The sequence below is a fragment of the Aethalodelphis obliquidens genome, unplaced genomic scaffold, assembly GCF_003676395.1.
Source record: "Aethalodelphis obliquidens isolate GAN/ISIS:26980383/991018 unplaced genomic scaffold, ASM367639v1 scaffold71, whole genome shotgun sequence".
Taxonomy (NCBI): Eukaryota; Metazoa; Chordata; class Mammalia; order Artiodactyla; family Delphinidae; genus Aethalodelphis; species Aethalodelphis obliquidens.
The window spans coordinates 2,420,440-2,440,399 of NW_020838015.1; the positions used below are offsets into that span (position 1 = coordinate 2,420,440).

The window sequence follows — 19,960 nt, forward strand, 5'->3', positions numbered from 1 at the left end:
GCTTCCTTCCCCTCTGTCTCTCTGTTCTCTCTTTCTAAAACTCCTTTTTTTTTTTTTTTTTTGCGGTACGCGGGCCTCTCACTGTTGTGGCCTCTCCCGTTGCGGAGCAACAGGCTCCGGACGCGCAGGCTCAGCGGCCATGGCTCACGGGCCCAGCCGCTCCGCGGCACGTGGGATCCTCCCGGACTGGGGCACGAACCCGCGTTCCCTGCATCGGCAGGCGGACTCTCAACCACTGCGCCACCAGGGAAGCCCTCTAAAACTCCTTTTATTTAGACTTTTAGAGTAATCATTTAAAAACTGTTTTTCTGTTTCTCATCTCCTTTTCTTTTCTCTATTTTCTGGAAAACGTTCTAGACTTTACATTCCAATCCTTCTACTATTTTCTTCATTTCTGCTGTCATATTTTAATTTTCCAGTAGCCCGATTTTTACTCTCTAAAAGTTTCTTTGTATTCCCTGAATGCTTCTTCTTAATGCTATTAAAATAATGTCTCTTCTGGGACATTATTGACAGGTAGGGGTCTGTGTGTGCGCGCGCGCGTGCGTGCGCATGTGTGAAATTTACATTTCTCAGCATAGTTTGTTTCCTTCAGCTTGCTTCATCTGTTTTCGTCTTGGTCATTCATGTTAGAGGTTTCCCTTAGACGTCTGGTGATCACAGTTATGTGTGCACATCTACAGCAGGGCACTAAAAAGCTGCTGGAAACCTCTGTGTGTGGGGATGTGGCTTGCCAATTGCAGACTTCACTCTAGAGCAGCAGTTTTCTAAGTGTGGTCCTCAGACCAGCAGCAGCAGCACCTGGGAACTTCTAAGAAATGTACATTCTTAGGCCCCACTCCAGATTTATTGGATTTGAAACCCTGGCAGTCTGTGTTTTAACAAACCCTCCAGGGGATTCTTATGCAGGCTAAAGTTTTTTTTTGATGCACAGGCTCAGCGGCCATGGCTCACGGGCTCAGCCGCTCCGTGGCACGTGGGATCTTCCCGGACCGGGGCACGAACCCGCGTCCCCTGCATCGGCAGGCGGACTCTCAACCACTGCGCCACCAGGGAAGCCCCTGCAGGCTAAAGTTTGAGAACCACCACTCTATGCTGATCTAGGTAAGACTTTTAATTGGCAAATCTCTGATGTCGGTATTCGATCTCCTTCCTAGAGGGTCCAAGCCTGAATATCAAGTTTCTGGGAGTTGAATGAGCAGGGAAGCTTGGCTGGGGGTACAATGTTCATTAAAAAAAAACCTTATATCTAATCTCCCTGTTTTCAATTGGGCATCCTACTTTCAACTATGCTTTATATCTCTATCCAAAAGTAGAGATATTTTTAATTTTTTTAATTTTAATATTTTTATTTTTTTAATTTTTATTTTTAATTGAAATATAATTGGTTTACAGTGTTGTGTTAGTTTCAGGTGTACAGCAAAGTGATTCAGTTTTATATATGTTCTGATTCTTTTCCATTATACGTTATCACAAGATATTGAATATAGTTCCCTGCGCTATACAGTAGGTCCTCGTTGTCTATCTATTTTATATACAGTAGCGTGTATCTGTTAATCCGAAGCTCCTAATTTATGCCCCGCCCCACCCTTTCCCCTTTGTTAACCATAAGTTTGTTTTCTATGCAAAGACCCTTTTTAAAACCCTCTCCAGATACTAAATAAAAGTCCAGTCTTCTCTCTGAGATGGGGGATGAGGGAGTGAAGGGACAGTCACTTAGGTTCACAGCACAGGGAAAGGCATCCGAACATCTGACTGCTTCTTAAATGGACTTTCAGTTGATCCTCCTGTTCTTAGTACCAGTTTCACCTCCTCTTCCAGAAGTACCTGGCATTGCCACTTCTGAGTCTTTGGAGCGGGGAGAGGTTCTGCGATGCCATCCATTCAGGCCGCTTCTCAGCTTTCCCCACAGCCAGTTTGAGACTCAGCTTTCTCAGCCCTGCTATAAGTTAGTCACCAAACAACCTTCTGCTTTCCAGCTTCCAAAACTCTTGGCTCTTTTCTCCTTTCTCATTCTCTTTATACTTGCAGGTGAATGCCTTTTGAAAATCCCATTACTATCATCTTCATGAAGTTTTGGCCTGGAGCAGAGGGATGGACGCATGTGTTCAATCCTCAATCTTTAACCAGACATATCATTTTTCTCTAAAAGTGTTCCCTTTGGGGACGAGGAACTAGAAACCATCAATGAGAGAACAGAGTCTCCAGAATTGCTCCCTGCTGCTGCTACTGTAATCCATGTCAGGGCTGGGGGTGTCCGGCTGTGTTTTGGCCTGTCTGGGCCCCCTGAGTGAAAGGGAAAGGGGATCCAAGGCCTACTGTCATTCTGGCAGAGTCCCCATCTGAAAATATGGCTTCCATCCCTTGTGTAGGAGCCAACCATGGCTCCCCACTGTCTATGGTGTTTATCCCTCAAGGGGGGTGTTTTAACTGGGCTTCATTCAACTCGCCCGGCACACCTCTCTGCTCTCCCCTTCCTTCCCTGACTACAGACACTGGCGTTCCTGCCCGCTGCCTGTCCCCTCACACCTAGAAGGACCTCTCTCTGCCCTTGGCCCGTGCAGACCCTGCCATCCCTCCAAGTCCAGCTGAGGTGTCCCCACTCCCTTTAGGCAGCCTGCTTCAGCTTCTTTCTGACCTCACACACTTGTCATCAGCATCGTACAAGTTAGCCCTACAGTGTCAGCTCCAAAAGGACACTCTGCCTCATCTTCTGGGCCTCCCACAGGGCCCAGCGTCATGCTGGGGACACTGGATATTAAACATATATATATTTGATGGATTGGTAAGGACTTACTGTGATTATCTCTTGTAGTCTTTATTGTTGATTTATATTAATATATATTCTTTATTATTAACACATTAATACATGACACATAGTATATATTAATACATACTAAAAAGTGACAAACACTATCTTAGCCCAGTCCTCAATTTCTCTTTCCTTATGGTCTTTCTCTGTACAATCTTGCCCCACAAGTCTTAAGAAAAGGTAAGAGACTTTGCTTTAGTTGATTAATAGTCTGTTTTGGGTTTTTTTTGGCTGTGCCATGCGGCTTGTGGGCTCTTAGTTCCCTGACCAGGGATCGAACCTGGGCCCTCGGCCCTGAAAGCACGGAGTCCTAACCACTGGACCACCAGGCAATTCCCCTGTTTTGTTTTGTTTTTTATTAAAGTGTAGTTGATTTACAATATCATGCTAGTTTCAGGTGTACAGCAAAGTGATTCAGTTTTATATATATATATACACACACACACATATGTATATATTCTTTTTCAGATTCTTTTCGCTTATAGGTTATTACAAAATATTGAGCACAGTTCCCTGTATACAGTAGGTCCTTGTTGGTTATCTATTTTGTATATAGTAGCGTGTATATGTTAATCCCGTATACATTCTGTTTTTTGTGACAGATTTTCTACCTGACAGTTTTTTTTAATATGTAAAAAATACGTTGCACAAACTGTATTTTAACAATTTTTTCAGAAATCAAAATGAATCCACCAATAGTCCTAACCATCCTAACACATTAAACAGTTCTCAGTTTTCCACATTCCCTTTCAGTCTCCTCCTAATCCAGTTTTTAAAAAAATTGAGATGAAATGCACATAACATAAAATTAACCATTTTAAAGTGAACAATTCAATGGTGTTTAGTACATTCACAATGTTGTACAACCAATCATCTATATCTAGTTCTAAAACATTGTCATCATCCCTAAATAAAACCCGGTACTGATTAAGCAGTTATTCCCTATGCCCTCCTCCTCCCAGCCTCTGGCAGTCACCAATCTACCTAATGCACTTTAAAAAAAGTTAATTTTTTTTTTTTTTTTTGCGGTACGCGGGCCTCTCACTGTTGTGGCCTCTCCCGTTGCGGAGCACAGGCTCCGGACGCGCAGGCTCAGCGGCCATGGCTCACGGGCCCAGCCGCTCCGCGGTATGTGGGATCTTCCCGGACCGGGGCACGAACCCGTGTCCCCTGCATCGTCAGGCGGACTCTCAACCACTGCGCCACCCGGGAAGCCCAGTTTTTTTATTGTAAAATATACATAACATAAAATTTACCATCTTAACCATTTTTAAGTGTCCTGTTCAGTGGTATTACGTACTTTTACAATGTCGTGCCACCATCACCGCCATCCATCTCCAGAACTTTTTCATCATCCCAAACAGAAACTCCGTATCTATTAAACAACAACTCCCCATTCCCTCCTCCCCCCAGGCCCTGAAGCCACCATTCTACTGTCTGTCTCTTTGAATCTGACTATTCCAGGGGCCTCGTATAACTGGAATCGTACAGTATTTATCCTTTTGCGACTGGCTAATTTCACTTAGCATAATGTCTTCAAGCTTCATCCGTGTTGTAGCAGGTCTCCACATTTCATTCCTTTTTAAGGTCAAAGAGGAATTTTTGATCATTTTGTTTATCCATTCATCCGTCGATGGACACTTGGGTTGTTTCCACCTTTGGGCTACTGTGAATAACGCTGCTGTGGACATTGACGTACAAGTGTCTGTTTGAGTCCCTGCTCCTAATCCACTTTGAACATAGTTGTGACAGTACCTCAGGCACAGTTTGGAGTTCTACTATTTCGTTTAATGTTATGTCACGCCTGCCTTTTCCATGTTGCCACATGGTCTTTATAATCATCTTTCTGAATAGCTGCATTATAGCCTGTCTCAGTAACTAGATTTTCACAAAGAAATGCAGTGCCAGTTTAGACAAGTTCTCACAAGCCTTTGCACCCCGCATCCTTTGAAGGTTGGGAGCAGGATGCATTTGGAAAACTCTTGGGAGAAGTAGTTTGAGCCTGTAGCGCAGACACCCCTGGCCTCGCCTCCTTTGACCTTTCATCCCCAGCCCCATCAAAGCTTCAGGAAACAAAAAGAGACAACCATGTCCCGCAAACAGATAACAACAAGCTGAAAGACAGAGAGAGGAGTTTCTCTGAAGTTCTATACTGAAAACGGGAGGGGGATAAAGGAGGCGAGAGGAAGCTTGGAGCAAAGCAGAAGTGCATTCCGGGGAGTTTGCATTCAGCCTCAGAGCGCAGCTGTGCGCGAGCCAGCACCGGGTGCCGGGTCCCCGCTACCTCCGCCTCCACCCACATCCTTCGCGCGCATCCATTGGTAACCCCCACAATGCGCCTGCCGGAACACTGCTGCCCCATGCTTGCCTTGGCTCGTGTCAAACGCTATAAACAACACTCACGCGCCTTCAGAGCAGGGAGCAGCAGGGGCAGAAAACCGCTTTCGAGGACCCAGGGAACCGCTGCTGACAGCCCTGGGTGCCCGGTAGGGAAAGAAAATGTTTTGTTTGGCTTTGTTTGGTTCACAGAGCCTCCTTTCCCAGCCCTGTTCACCTTACCAGCATCACTTGAAGCCACAAAGCAGCTTCATTATCCTTCCTTTTAAAACTTTGAACTAGGCAGGTTGGATTCCTTGTGTTAGAATCCTTTCCCTCCTTTAAGAGCTGAAAGGCGCTTCCCTGCTCAGCCTGGTTTTAAAACCCTCACACCAAGCATGGAAAATTCTATAAATACCAAATGCAAACCTGGAGTTTAACCTTTAATTATTCTAGCCTCCAGCTTAACCTCCCGATTCCACCATTTTCTTTCTGTATACACGCTTCCTTTAAACTCTGTCCAGAGCTTGACCAACGTGAATAAAAAAATCTCCTTGGGAAGATGTTCAGAGTTGCCGGAAAATGAATAGGAATCGTAAAGTGGGTGTGATCTTCAGAGGACCGCTCATCTGACAGCCTGTTTTTCTGCATTGATGCCAGAGGTTTGCACCGCTTTGATTGTCTGAAATCACTGCAATACCCCCCACAACAGGTCAAGCCTATATATTGGCTTGGCCCCATTTTCTCTTAGGCGGTCATGCCTTTGTTCTGAGGACCTCTCTTCTGGTCATCTACTGCTGCATAATGAATCACACCAAAACCAGTGGCTTGAAACAACAACAACTCATTTATTTTGCTGACAGATCTGTAGTCTGGACGTGGCCAGTGGGGACAGAATGGCCTCTGGGGTGGCTCAAAGGGTAGGGGGTGACTCAATGGCTGGGGGCTGGAATCACCCAAAGCCTCCCTCGATCGCACATCTAGTGTCGATGCTGGCTGCTGCCGGGACCTCAGCTGGGATTGTTGGCTGTGGACTCTCCACGTGGCCTCTCCCTGTGGCTTCTTGGCTTCTTCACAGCATGGTGGCTGGGTTCTAAGAGTGAGTGTCCTGGGGGAACAAGGTAGAAGGGCATGGCATTTTTAGGACCTAGTCTTGGAAGTCACATAGCTTCACTTCTGCTGTATTCTGTTGGTTGAGGCGGTCATGAAGGCCTGATCAGGTTCAAGGCAAGAGGGTGTAGACACCACCATCGGAAGTATTGTCATTGGAGTGTCATTGTCACATTTGAAGAAGAGCCTGTGGGATGGGAGATAGTGTGGTGGCCATATTTGTCTGCTTGGGCTTCCATAACAAAATACCACAGACTGGGTAGCTTAAGCAACAGACATTTCTTTTCTCACAGTCCCAGAGGCTGGAAGTTCAAGATCGAGGTGTTGGTAGGGTTGGTTTCTCCTGAGGCCTCACTCCTTGGCTTGCAGACAGGCACCCTCTCTGTGGTTTTCCCTCTGTGCGTGCAAGTCCCTGGTGTCTCTTCCTCTTCTTATAAGGACACCAATCCTAATGGGTTAGGGCCCCACCCTTATGACCTCACTTAACCTTGTCTCTTTAAAGGCCCCATCTCTAAATACAGTCATATTGGGAGTTAGGGCTTTAACATACGGATTCGTGGGGGGGGGCAGGGCGGGGACACAGTTCAGCCCCTCTTTGGAAAATACAGTCTGCCATAGGCCCTTAGCTATTTTCCTCTCTGAGTCTCTCAAGCTGAAATCATTCTTCTTGAGTGATAAGGGGGTCAACAGGACAGTGTCGAGCTTGACCTGCTGGTGAGATTTGGAAGGTGCTGTCCCATAAAGGTCTTTCCCTCCGTGAGCCCAGTCCACCTGCCAAGCCTGGGGCACAGAAATGTTTGAGGACAAGCAGTGTACTCCTCACTTCTAAAGCAGCTGTGCAGAAGAGCCATGGCGGACCCTGTGACAGCTCAAATCTTGTGGTGGTTTTGTGTCATGTCACCTCAGCTAAGCTGGAGCCTTTTCCAGAATTCCCTTCCTTTTATGATTCCACATTAGAGGTGATCAGAAGAGAAATTTGCACAACATTTGGAAGGTGGCAGAGAAGCAGCTGCTACTCCTCTCTGGCCATCATGGTTAGATGCAATAAAAGACAGGAGGCGCCGGAAGGGGCCGTTTTGTCCTTGCTCTGCAGGCCTTGCTGAGCCACAGCCATGCCAGGCCTGCCACCAGACGTAGAGACACATCTTCTGTGGGCTGTTCCCCCAACTCCCCCTCGTGGCCCTGCTCTGGTAGCTGCTCGCGCCTGGCTGCAGGAGGGCTGGCTAGTGACTCTCCTTGGACCCTCCAGCCTCGCCTTTGGACCCTTCCTTTCCCAGACTCTCCCACAGTGGGGTCAGCTCTTGTTCCATTATGAAGCCCTTCCTCCATAATCCTCATCGTGGTCTGCGTCCCTGCTCCAGCCCCAACTGGTATAACCTCCTCGTCCTTTCTGTCCCAGTCTCTTCATAGTAATGCCCGGGCATGGGTGGCCTCCCATGAATTTGATGAAAATCCTTCAGAACAGAGACCTCAGGGTCAAACAGTACCCTCCCCTCCACCCATAACCCACGCAATGCCCTATGTTCACAGCAGCCCAGAGAGAAACCCGGGGACTCATGCACCCAGCTCCCTAAATAGGTTCTACACTCAAAGGAATATAAAATGGGGTCCTCACCTCCGTAAGGCCTGGCCCACATCCTTGAGACGGGACGCACCCATGCGGAAGTCTAACTGACAGTACTTGAAGACAGAATGGGGTCAGCATCGTGGGGAAGATAGAAACGATGCAGGGACTTCCCTGGTGGTCCAGTGGTTAGGACTCTGCGCTTCCACTGCAGGGGGTGCGGGTTTGATCCCGGGTGGGGGAACTATGATCCTGCAAGTTGTGCGGCACAGCCAAAAAAAAAGAAAAAGAAACGATGCAGCTCAAAAGAGTTCAAGGGAGGAAGATATTTATTTTCTGGAGTGGAGGGAGTGGTCAGCATTATTTGACACTTTCTGGTTTAATCAGAGTTGGGCATGAAGTCAGGCTGCCCAGTGTCTGTGCCCAGAGTGAGATTCTGGTTGGGAGTGGGGTGTGTCTCCTTGTCTCCATGCCCTGAATGGTGGTGTTGGAGTCGGGACGGGGCAGCAGAGCTGGGCCCTTTCAGGACTTCTTGAAGCTGGGAGGAGTCTTTGGGCCCAAAGCAGGACCCCCCTGCCCTGGGCACCCTCTCTGCTGAACAGCGCGTCAGCTCCCCGCTCTGGAAGGTTCTCCTTAGGCCCGGCACTGAGGTGCGTCCTCACTTTCCGCGTGACATCAATTTCTCCCCCAGGCTTTAGAAACAGGGTGAACACAGCCAAACACTGGAGGGCCCATGGGTTCTGCACACTGCACTTCGAGGGGACGGGTCTTTCCCATGTTCACAATGGCACCCTAATAATCTCTCAACATTAAAAACAATGAACTCGCCCAAAAGGTTAATAAATCAGTCTGATAGGCTGGACTCACTTTCAAGCGACTTTCAAGTGGTCTTGACCCGAGTAGTGAAACATTTCTTGCACATTTGGAGTATATTTATTTACTTACAAATCACATTCATGTGCTAATGTTTTCTGCTAAGAGCATAAGGCCATATGTATGTGTGCGAGGCCCATTCTTAACAATAGAAGTTGCAAATCTGCATCTCAAATGATCTTCTGAAGTCTGAAACTTTTAAAACGTACTCTTTGTCAAATCTGGTTCAGATCACGGTGTTTCCTCCTAATCGGGCTGGCAGAGCTCTGGAACCCGGAGCTGACCAGTTCCTTCCTAGCTGATGGTTGCTTTCATAGTATTATCTGCAAGCCATGGTTTCTTTAGAGGAGGCATTTCAAGCCCCTTGCCCATTTTGTGATGAGTAGTTTAGTTAGAGCAAGATCATATAATTTGCAAATCACTCGACATGGCACTCATCACAGGCCGTTTACTGAGGTGAAAGATCACGTGAGGCGGATGCCAGCCAAGTTCCAGGACTGTCCCTCTTCCCTTGGCATTCCTCGCCTGTCACACTGCATGCCGAGCAGTGACATTCAGCCTGAGTGAGGCCATGTGGTCAATCTACATGTTGCGTATTGGTCTTTGTAACAGTCAACTCTTCCTGCGATGATGCTACGAAACAAACACTCCGAAGCTTGGCGGTTTACGACAATAGGCATTTATGGTTTTTTGGCGCTCCTGGTCCTGCGGGGTCTTAATGGATCTTGGCTGGGCTGGGCGACTTCAGGCTGCAGGTTGGCCAGGCTTAGTTCCAGCTTGCAGGTTTTGTGCAGGTCTGGAGCCCAGGCTGACGCGATTGTAGCCACCTAGGACCTGTTCTTCTCTTAGTGACGGCAGAAGCTCAAGAGGGCAAATCACACACCACACAACACATTTACAGCCCTGTTCAGAAGCCACGTCCACTAATACTCCTTTGGTCAAGTGCAACGTCACTGGCATGGGGGGAGTATATTCCCCCCCACAGTGGGAAGCACTGCAAAGTGACATGGCAAATGATATAAACAGAAATTCTAAAGTTCTAGTATCTTCTTCCTATCTGTGTTAGTTTGCTTGGGCTGCCGTGACGAGGTACCATAGACAGGGTGGTTTAAACAACAGAAACATATTGTCTCACCTATGTGTATCTCTGTCCAAATTTCCCCACTTTATAAGGGCACTAGTCATATTTTTTAGGGCCCACCCTAAAGATCTCACTTTAACTTTATTACCCCTTTAAAGATCCTATCTCCAAATAAGGTTGCATTCTGAGGTCCTGGAGGTTAGGACTTCAACATATGAATTTTGGGGAGGGGGACAGAATTCAACCCACGAACACTACCCCTCAAAGAATTGTCCTGTGTGCCACTTAGGGTGTGTGTGCCCCCACTTTGGAGACTTTCTGGTGTAGAGAAAGTTCTCTTGCACCTGGCCATGACTGATGCCTCCTGGCCAGTGTTGAGCAGGAAACAAAGGCTCCAGACTTCCAGACCCCGCCGCAGCCCCACAACCGTCAGGAGAAGCCCTGACCTCTTTGACACCATACCCAAGCCTTAGGTTAAGTTCATCAACACATCTCTGCTAACGGGGAGGGGGAGTGGCGAAGGGATGGATTGAGAGTTTGGGATTAGCAGATGCGAAGTATTATATATAGAATGGATAAACAATAGTGTCTTACTGTAGAGCACAGGGAACTGTATTCGTATCCTGTGATAAACCATAATGGAAAAGAATAAGAAAAAGAACGTGTATCTATATGAATAACTGAATCGCTTTACTGTACAGTAGAAATTAACACAACATTTTAAATCAACTGTACCTCAATAAAATTTTTAAAAGTTCATCAATGCATCTCACACCCGCTTTGCCGGAGAGGGAAAAAAATCTATCCCGTTGACTATAAGGTGTCACGGAGGCAAAACCTGTGTGTCAGTCTTACCGTCTGTGAAATGAGTACTTCGCGTCCCTTGAATGGGGTGTCATGATGTTTATTTATTTTATTGATTTATATTTTTGGCTGTGTTGGGTCTTCGTTGCTGTGCGCGGGCTTTCTCTAGTTGCGGTGAGCGGGGGCTGCTCTTTGTTGCGGTGCGCGGGCTTCTCATTGCTGTGGCTTCTCTTGTTGCGGAGCACGGGCTCTAGGCGCACGGGCTTCAGTAGTTGTGGTACGCAAGCTCAGTAGCTGTGGCTTGTGGGCTCTAGAGCACAGGCTCAGTAGTTGTGGCGCACAGGCTTAGTTTCTCCGCGGCATGTGGGATCTTCCCGGACCAGGGCTCGAACCCGTGACTCCTGCATTGGCAGGCAGATTCTTAACCACTGTGCCACCATGGAAGTCCCTCGTGATGTTTAATGTTTGCCAGAAAAGCCCTAGAGGAAAGGGCAGAATGAATCGCACTGATGATTCTATAGCACCATCCTACTTTTCTTACTCATGCTCAGGAAGGGGTCTGGGACAAAGGATTGAACTCGCATAAGTCTGCGTTCCAAAGAAAGGGTTGGAATGGACCGGCATGTATGCACGCAGTAAATATCTTTAACACTTTACAGGAGCTCGCAAGGAGGCAATTCTCTTAGCAGACTGCCCCAGGACGCTGGTCTGATTCATTCCTGAGTGACGTGGCCCACACGTGCTCCCTGTTACAGCAGAAACAAGTGTCCTTTCTGCCCCGTCAGCGTTTTCCGTCCTGGCATAAATTAGGTACACTCTCGCCATTTCATTAAGAAATTATATCTCTCATGTGACACATTGGGTTTCCAGAGGTGGACAGAAAAGCCTGCCTGTGGCTGCGGACAGCCACTTGCCCTAAATACAGTGACCGCTCCCGTGACACCTCTCCTTTAGGGACAGGAGGAAACGGCACAAGCAGCCCCACTAGACACGCCACCGCAGACTACGAGACTGTCGCCGAATGATCAACAGCTTCCTTTCTTCCTCCCCATCCCCACGCCTGGTGTTGGAATATTCCAGACATCTGGAATTATGACTGGTTAAATGCAGTCAAACACAGATTTCTTTTTGTGGAACTATTCTGATCTAAGACCCAGGAGGGCAGGGATATTGGGTGATTGCCATCCGTGCAATAAACATATTATGGAAGTTTATAAACTTGGCCTATCTCTTGGCTGCTTTAGGCTTCTGGTGTGTCTGGGATGGCTTTGATTTTGAAATCACTTAGACGTTAGGCAGACTTGCCCTCTCCGAGCGTTTGCAGTACAATCTGATAAACACATCTGTGGCAAGTCCTGTTTGGGGTAGTTTGGGGCAGACCAAAGGATAGAGTACTTTTTACGAAATAAATACATACATAAAAAAGCATGTTTGTGACTCAACCGGGGTCGGGAAGAATGGAAAATATCACAAGATATTCCGTGCACATGATATCTAATCTCCCTTTTCGACAGAAAAAATTCAGATGAGCCTCTGCCCTTAAAACTCTGATTATCAGAAACTTCGTCTTAATCAGAGCTTGCCATAAACTCTGTGTGCTCAGCTGACTTGTGTATTTAATGTGCTTGATATTCTCTGCTGTTCCAATTATCCAAATTTTTTCTAAAACTCAATTTCCCAGGGCCTCGTGGTGTTCAGCTAATCAAGCTTTCACTTTTTAAAAAAGTGTTTATCTCTAGCTCTCTACGTACACACCGCGTATATAGACACACAGGCACCAGATCCAGGAAGATGTCAGGGTGCTTTATAGGTGGCCGAGCGCACAGCCGCGGTGTGGTATTTGCTGATGCAGGGGCAGCTCTGGTCCTGCTCGTGTCAGTGCCCTGTGTGAACCTTTCCCTGCCTCTTCCCGGTGCCACCCACGCTCCCTGGGACCCTCATCCCGAGCAGAAGTACTAGGAAGGCAGAGGGTGTGTGCCGTGGACAGATATTTTGCTGCTCCCGCTCCCCTCTGCGTCCTCCTCAGTGGCTCAGAAAGATTAGCCTTCAGGAATGCGGTTAGCACACACTGCACTCATAACTCAAGCCCGTAGATCACAGCACACAATCACAGGAAATGCCGCCTGTCAGAACGACGTGCACGCTCACGCGTCAGTCCACACACACGCGCACACACACACACACACACACACACACACACACGGCGCCCCCAGACCCACGTTGCCACGCATCCCCCCACCTGGCTCCACCCGCATCCCCGGCATGTGCCCTGCATATACTTGGGCCCAGCAGCTGGGGGAGAGGATCCACTTCTTTTTTTCAATCTCTGTGGCCGCTTCTCTTCCCATTCTACATTTGGTCCACAAGGGTCAAGAATCTTTGAGAAAGTCGATCTTGGCCCCATTCCAAGCACCAGAAGGGATGGGGCCAGAGATTGTGTTATTTCAGTTGTGGGAGGGGAGGCCTGCGATGGCCCGCCTGGGACTGCGTCCCGCAGCCTGGCCGCGCGGGGCCAAATGTCCGCTCAGCATCTTCTGCACATGCCCACCAAGTCGCACTGCCCTTTGAACCAAGCTCTTTTTTGCCACTGGAATGTTCTTTCCCCCTTTCTCTGCCTGTTGAAATCTTCCCCTTTCCTCAATGCCTCGTTGCGAGCCCCACCTCCCCTGAAGAGGCCAGCTGGAAATGATCTCTCTCATTTCAACTCTTAAAGTCTTTATTTTCTATAGCACTCATTGGTCCCAAAGTAAACACTGCCATTGGGCGTTTGGGGTTTTTTTTTTTGTGCATGTGAGAGCAGGGACTTTGTTTTGTGCTTCTCTGCCTCCCGATGCAGCCTAAATATGATGACTTGCACATAATAGGCACTCAACAAATGTTTGTGGACGATGATAAGACCAACAGCTACCATTAATTGAGCATGTACTGTGGGCCAGGCACTTACCTAGATGATTCTATTTAGTCTTTTGGGTTTTGATTAAATACATTTTACATATACAAAACTTTAATACGTTCTCTTTATAAAAAATCAAAATTTAATACATGGAGTAAGAAGTGAAAGCCTTTCCCATCTCACTCTCTACCCCCCTTTATCCCACCCTCTTATCTTGTGAGAGATAATCACCCTTACTACTTTATTCTGTCTGGCTTTTGTCTGATATTTATATATATGTGTAAGATATACATGTACACGGTTTCAAATATGTATTCACGGAATTATACCAGATGTACAGCAACTCACAGTTTAAATGTCACAAAATCTTAATAGGAGAAGTATTAGTTTTATTTTAAAAGCTTTTTAAAAAAATTTCTTTCTTTTTTTTTTTGTCTGTGTTGGGTCTTCGTTGCTGCGCGCGGGCTTTCTCTAGTTGCAGCGAGAGGGGGCTACTCTGCGTTGCGGTGCGCGGGCTTCTCAGTGCGGTGCCTTCTCGTTGCGGAGCACAGGCTCTAGGTGCGTGGGCTTCAGTAGTTGTAGCACACAGGCTCAGTAGTTGTGGCGCACAGGCTTAGTTGCCCTACGGCATGTGGGATCTTCCCGGACCAGGGCTCGAACCCGTGTCCTCTGCATTGGCAGGCGGATTCATAACCACTGCGCCACCAGGGAAGTCCTTGGTTTAATGTTAGATTTGAGAACAATTGAGGCTCAGAGAGTTGAATGAAATTTTCCAAGGTCACACAGATAGAAAGTGGAAGAGCTGGAGTTTGGTTTTTTTTTTTTTTTTTTGGTGGTACGCGGGCCTCTCACTGTTGTGGCCTCTCCCGTTGCGGAGCACAGGCTCCGGATGCGCAGGCTCAGCGGCCATGGCTCACGGGCGTAGCCACTCCACAGCATGTGGGATCTTCCCGAACTGGGGCACGAACCCGTGTTCCCTGCATCGGCAGGCAGACTCTCAACCACTGCGCCACCAGGGAAGCCCGAAGAGCTGGAATTTGAAACTGGCCTCTACTCTTTCAATCTGAATCATTGTGGGGTTTCAGCGTTGCCATCTGTGTCAGACACCTGGGGGGCTTGTTAAATGTATAGATTTCCACCTGGCCCTCAGCCCTGGATTCTGCATAGGTTCAGGATGAGGCTCTGGATTCTGTAGTGCAACACTCACCCCCAGGTGATTCTGATGTATAAACACGCTCCTTTGAAGGCATCCACGGTGGTGGTCTCCTGCCTTATAGCATCATGTACTCCAGCTAGACAGCCAGGGTCGGTAGAGCGGTGGTGTAGCCCTCCCGAGCCAGGCTACCTAGGTTCAAATCCTGACTCTGCTACTTCCAACTGTTAACTTGGGCAAATTAATGAACCTCTCTGAGCCTCAGTGTCCTCATCTGTAAAATGGGGATGGCCAATAATAACGCCTCACTACTGTGGTTGGTGTGAGGATTAAATGAAGGTAACAGACATAAAGCGCTTAGAACAGCACCTGGCAGAGTAACATCTGTACAGGTTGCCACTGTTGTCAGAACTCAACCATTCTGGAAGCTTGCTGGGGAGCCCCTTAGGTCTCAGGCTACTGTTTGACAGCAGGAGTACGTGTGTGGTTCTCAGATTGGGTCTGTTCTGAGGGCACCTGCACAGACATTCTGCTCGGATGTGCCTAGAAGGATCCACTTGAGTTGAGGCCGTTCCCTGTCCATCTGTTCTAATGACAGGCAGCTGGAAGGACTTCTGAAGCATCCTGCCCCCTCAGGAGGCTTTTTCTTGTTTCTACCTTACCTCTCTCCTGCTTCTGTTTGAGAGGGCAGCCCTTTGTGGCTGCTGGTGGTATCTAGCCAGATGCCCTGCACTGATCCCAGCTGAGCAGCTCACAGCCTTCTCTGTTGGAGCAGCGTTCCACCCTACAGGAGCGGCCTCGCCCAGAGCTGATGGCTGGGGGCTTACGTGCCCCCCTGCCCCCCATGGAGGTGGCCTGCGGTCGGTGACTGACTGATATGGGAGCTATAAAGGCCCACCCCCTGTGTCGCGTATGGGAATGAATGACTCTGTGGTGCTGCCCCGCCTCCTTTTCCCCTGCCCCTACCCGCCTCCCTCCAGGGGATCAGGCTGAGGCTAGGCTTTGGCCAAACCTCCATCTTTGCTTGGCTTCTTTCCCTGCCCTATTCTTCTTCCCTCCCACCATTACCTGTGTCTCCTGAGAGCCCTTCCATCAATAATTCACTTGCACAAGAATCCACGTTTGGGGCTCTCCTTCTGGAGAACCTGACCTAAGCCACTGCTAGTCACCATGGCCCGCAGCAATAAGCCTCGAGATGCACGGAGAGTGTTGCAAGCCACTCCCGGGCCTCTCTGTCCCCTACTTAAATAATTAGTTCCCTCCTAGGGCCTGTTTTCCAGCCTCTAATCAGAAGTTGGCATGGGGGGCTGCTGGGGGAGTATGATAAAGGAAAGAAGGAACCGTGGTGCGGTGTGAAGCTGAGAAACGCAGTTACCTGGGACTCAGGGACAGTGGGAAAGTCCCACTCAAAACCCAGTGTCAGGGGCTTCCCTGGTGGCGCAGTGCTTGGGAGTCCGCCTGCCGGTGCGGGGGGCGCAGGTTCGTGCCCCGGTCTGCGGGGGGGGTCCCGCGTGCCGCGGAGCGGCTGGGCCCGTGAGCCGTGGCCGCTGGGCCTGCGCGTCCGGAGCCTGTGCTCCGCAACGGGAGAGGCCACAACAGTGAGAGGCCCGCGTATCACAAAAAACAAAACAAAACAAAACAAAACCCAGTGTCAGGACCACCCGCTGGAGGCACTCGGTTGCCTCTCCTTTCTGCGCACGTACACTGTGAGGTCACGAGCCCAGGATGCCGGCAAAATAACACGAGTTAGTGGCTCTTGCTGCAGATGCATTAAGCTTAGTATAGTGAAGGCTAGATATTTGGGAAATACAGAAGTGTTTTAAACCTGTTTATGTCATTGCATTGTGGGTTTGGAGGGGCAGGAAGGCTCTGGAAGTTCACATAGGCCACTGACGTGGACCTGCCCTGGGCTGTTACAGAAACAAAATGACCACCTGGAATGGCCGTCCTGCCCGCTGCCTTTCGGTCAAGCACTTTCTTGACAAGTATCTGTTGACATCAGAGCCTTTGTGTTTCTCTGTGCAGTGCAGTTCCCTGAATACTGTCTTTCCAGAAACTGTTTGGTAGGCAGGTGATACTGCTGTAATGTTGTTCATTTGGTTTTTAATTCCCTTCCTTAGTTCTCTGAATGAAGCCATGTGATATGTGGCCGGTTCCTTCCCTTCAGAGGTCTGGGCTGGAGAAGGCCTGGAAAGGGGATGTCAGATACCCACTAAGGACGCTTTGATTCTCTGTCAAAGTGAGTTCTGATTTTAATACAACATATGATAACACTAATTAGGGCAAAATGTAAAGAAACACAAACACCTACAGGCAAATCTAGCAACTTTCTACGTAAATTTTAACCCACAAATAAATGCTTATCTCCTAATTTTTCTTCTTTGGCTTCAAGAAGAAACTTTCATTTACTCCCAACTATGTTTTACTAGATTTTGAAAGATGTCAGGCCTGGGTAAATCTTCCCAGCTCCCTCATAACTGGATGTATCCATGTGGATGGTCCAATATTTACTCAACTATCCAACTCTATATAAATATATATATTAAAAATTGTTTTAGTTTAAAATTTTATTTTATTGAATTATAGTTGATTTACAATGTTGTGTTAATTTCTGCTGTGCAGCAAAGTGATTCGGTTTTATATATACATATCACATTCTTTTCCATAAATATATATATATTTAAAATAAATTTTCTTTTTTAGAGCAGTTCTAGGTTTACAGGAAAACTGGGCAGATGGTATCGAGTTCCCATGTACAAGCCCCAGTTTCCCCTATTATTAACATCTTGCGTTAGAATATTGGTTCAATATTGATGACTCCGTATGGATCCACTATTACTGACCAATGTCCATAGTTTACATTGGGGTTTTCTCTTTGCTGTATACATTCTGTGGATTGTGACAATGCCTAATGTCATGCATCCGCCATTACAGTATCATACAGAATAGCTTCACCCCCTAAACGTCCTCTGTGCCCCATCTATTCATCCCTCCCTCTCCCTCAACCCCTGGCAACCACTGATCTTTTGACCGTCTCCATAGTTTTGTCTTTTCCAGAATGTCCCGTAGTTGGACTCATCCAGCAGGTAGCCTTTTCAGACGGGCTTCTGTCACTTGGTAATCAGCATTTCCGCTTCCTCCACGTCTTCTCATGGCTTGCTAGCTCATCTCTCTTTAGTGCTGAATCATATTCCATCGTCTGGATGTACATGCTGCTTCTTCTGCACTAGACACTGATGGGAGAGCTAAAGAGATCCAAGGGGGGCTAAGCAGCAGTTTTACCTTCGGGCAACTTCTAGTTTAGTTGGGGCCAGAAGACACACACCCGTGCAAAGTCGGCTCGTGATATTAAACAGTAAGTCAGACATGCTGAAAGACACATATGGAATGAATAACTGTTCCAGCAGTTCGGGGAAGGAAGAGTTCGTGGAAGGTTCCACAGAAGAAATGCGATGGGAGGAGGGTGGGGAGAGACAGAGAGGATTTGAGGAAGGCTTTGCGTGTCTCAGCTTTTAACCCTGTGTCCTCTGACCCAGGCTGTAGACAGAGAAGAGAGAGAAGGGAAATGACATGCCCACGGTCTCCCTGTCCAGCCCATGTCCAGCCTCCCTGGCTCAGGACCATCCCCGCCTGGGGAGTCTCTCTGGCCATTAGCTCGCAGGTGGCTGAAGCCAGTCCCTCTCTCAACACGTGCAAAACTGCAACAAGGAAACTGGTGTCTTTCTTAAATTCCATCTCCAGGCAGTAAAGCCTCTCAAATCTTGAGCTAAACTTTTGTGTGTGTGTGGAGTATAAAGTTTACTTTAGAAGAGATCCTTCTTTATACTGTTTTATGTGTGTGCATGTGATGAGCTAGGTTTTCGGATACCAGGAAATTTTTCTTTTTTTAATCGAAGTATAGCTGAGTTACTATATTAGTTTAGTTTAGTTTCAGGTGTACAGCAAAGTGATTCAGTGATACACACACACACACACACACACACACACACACTCGTTGTTTTTCAGATTCTTTTCCCTTATAGATTATAAGATACTATAGTTCCCTGTGCTATACAGTAGGTCCTTGTTGTTTATCTATTTTATATTTAATACTGTGTATCTGTTAATCCCCAACCCCTCATTTATCCCTCCCTCTCCCGGGAAATTTTTATTCTAGTCTTCATATTTTTTCTGCATTAAAAAAAATGAGTGCTTTACGAATTTGCGCGCCGTCCTTGTGCAGGGCCCGCGCTAATCTTCTCTGTATGGTTCCAATTGTAGTGTATGTGCTGCTGACGCGAGCACTATCCTCTTTCTTTGTTGTGGTAAAATATACATAACATAAAATTTACCATCTTAACCTTGTGGAAGAGTCCAGATCAGTGGCATTAAAGACATGCGCATTTTTGGGCAGCCATCACCACCATCCAGCTCCAGAACATTTTTATCTTCCCAAAATGAAACTCTGCACCCGTTAAACATTGACTCCTTCTTTCCTCCTGGCAGCCACCATCCTACTTTCTGTCTCTAAGAATCTGACCACACGAGGGACCTCATATAAGTGGAATCATACATTTGTCCTTTTGTGCCTGGCTACTGTTTTCCACAGTGGCTACGCCATTTTACATTCCGGCCAGCAGTGCACAAGGGATCCAGTTTCTCCATTTCCTCGTCAACACTTGTTATTCTCTGTTTTTTCTGGGTTTTGAAAATAGCCACCCTGATGGGTGTGAAGTAGTCTCTTCTCGTGGTTTTGATTTCTTTAGCTAAACTTCTATTTGATGGGGAAAGAGTTGAGAGTAATGATTCCTGTACAGGATGTTAACTGTGCACGGACTCAACTTTGCCTGTCAGAGGCCAGCCTTCCCACCTCTGGCAGGTCACCTGTGTCCTCTGAGGACTGTCGTATAAAATACGCATGAAGTGTCAAAATCCCTTCCCCGAGGATTATTGATGCCATCAGTTCATATGTAAAAAGTTCTTCTAGATATTTCAGTGCGTGCATTTTATCTTTCGTTAATTCATTTTCTAAATGGCAAGCAAGTGCAAATACAGGTGGCCCAGAGACTGGGGCGGGGAGGCCTGGGTCATCCCCGCATAAGAGCACTGGGCGCCGGATGTGTGGGAGGAGCCCAGAATTGGGAGCCATCCTTCTCGTTTCCCTTTCTCCCACCTCTGTTAGCAAGATTTTTGTTTTTGCTTTTGCAACACATTCCAGTGTCTGTTGTCAAGCACACACAAGGCTTTCTAGGAAAGCCAGAGGCCAAGCCCTGGCTGCCTTGGCTGATAAAGATGAAGGGAGCCACTCTCAGATTTGGACAGTTTCTTACTTACATAAACAGTGAAAGGAAGATTAGTCAGAGGTGCCAGCTCCC

The 19,960-nt window shown here is 47.6% G+C and overlaps 1 long non-coding RNA gene and 1 other non-coding gene across 2 annotated transcripts in view; one reads left to right on the forward strand and one right to left on the reverse strand.

The window, feature by feature from the left end:
- The first annotated feature begins 990 nt into the window (after nucleotides 1-990).
- The window catches only part of LOC113611953 (uncharacterized), a 43,537-nt gene continuing 24,567 nt past the window's right edge, over nucleotides 991-19,960 (forward strand). Inside the window, exon 1 of the long non-coding RNA XR_003429656.1 lies at nucleotides 991-1,104. This is a non-coding gene — a long non-coding RNA (uncharacterized LOC113611953). The remainder of the gene's footprint in view (nucleotides 1,105-19,960) is intronic.
- LOC113612002 (U6 spliceosomal RNA) lies at nucleotides 18,784-18,890 on the reverse strand. Its single transcript, XR_003429687.1, has one exon. It is a non-coding gene; the product is annotated as a U6 spliceosomal RNA (small nuclear RNA).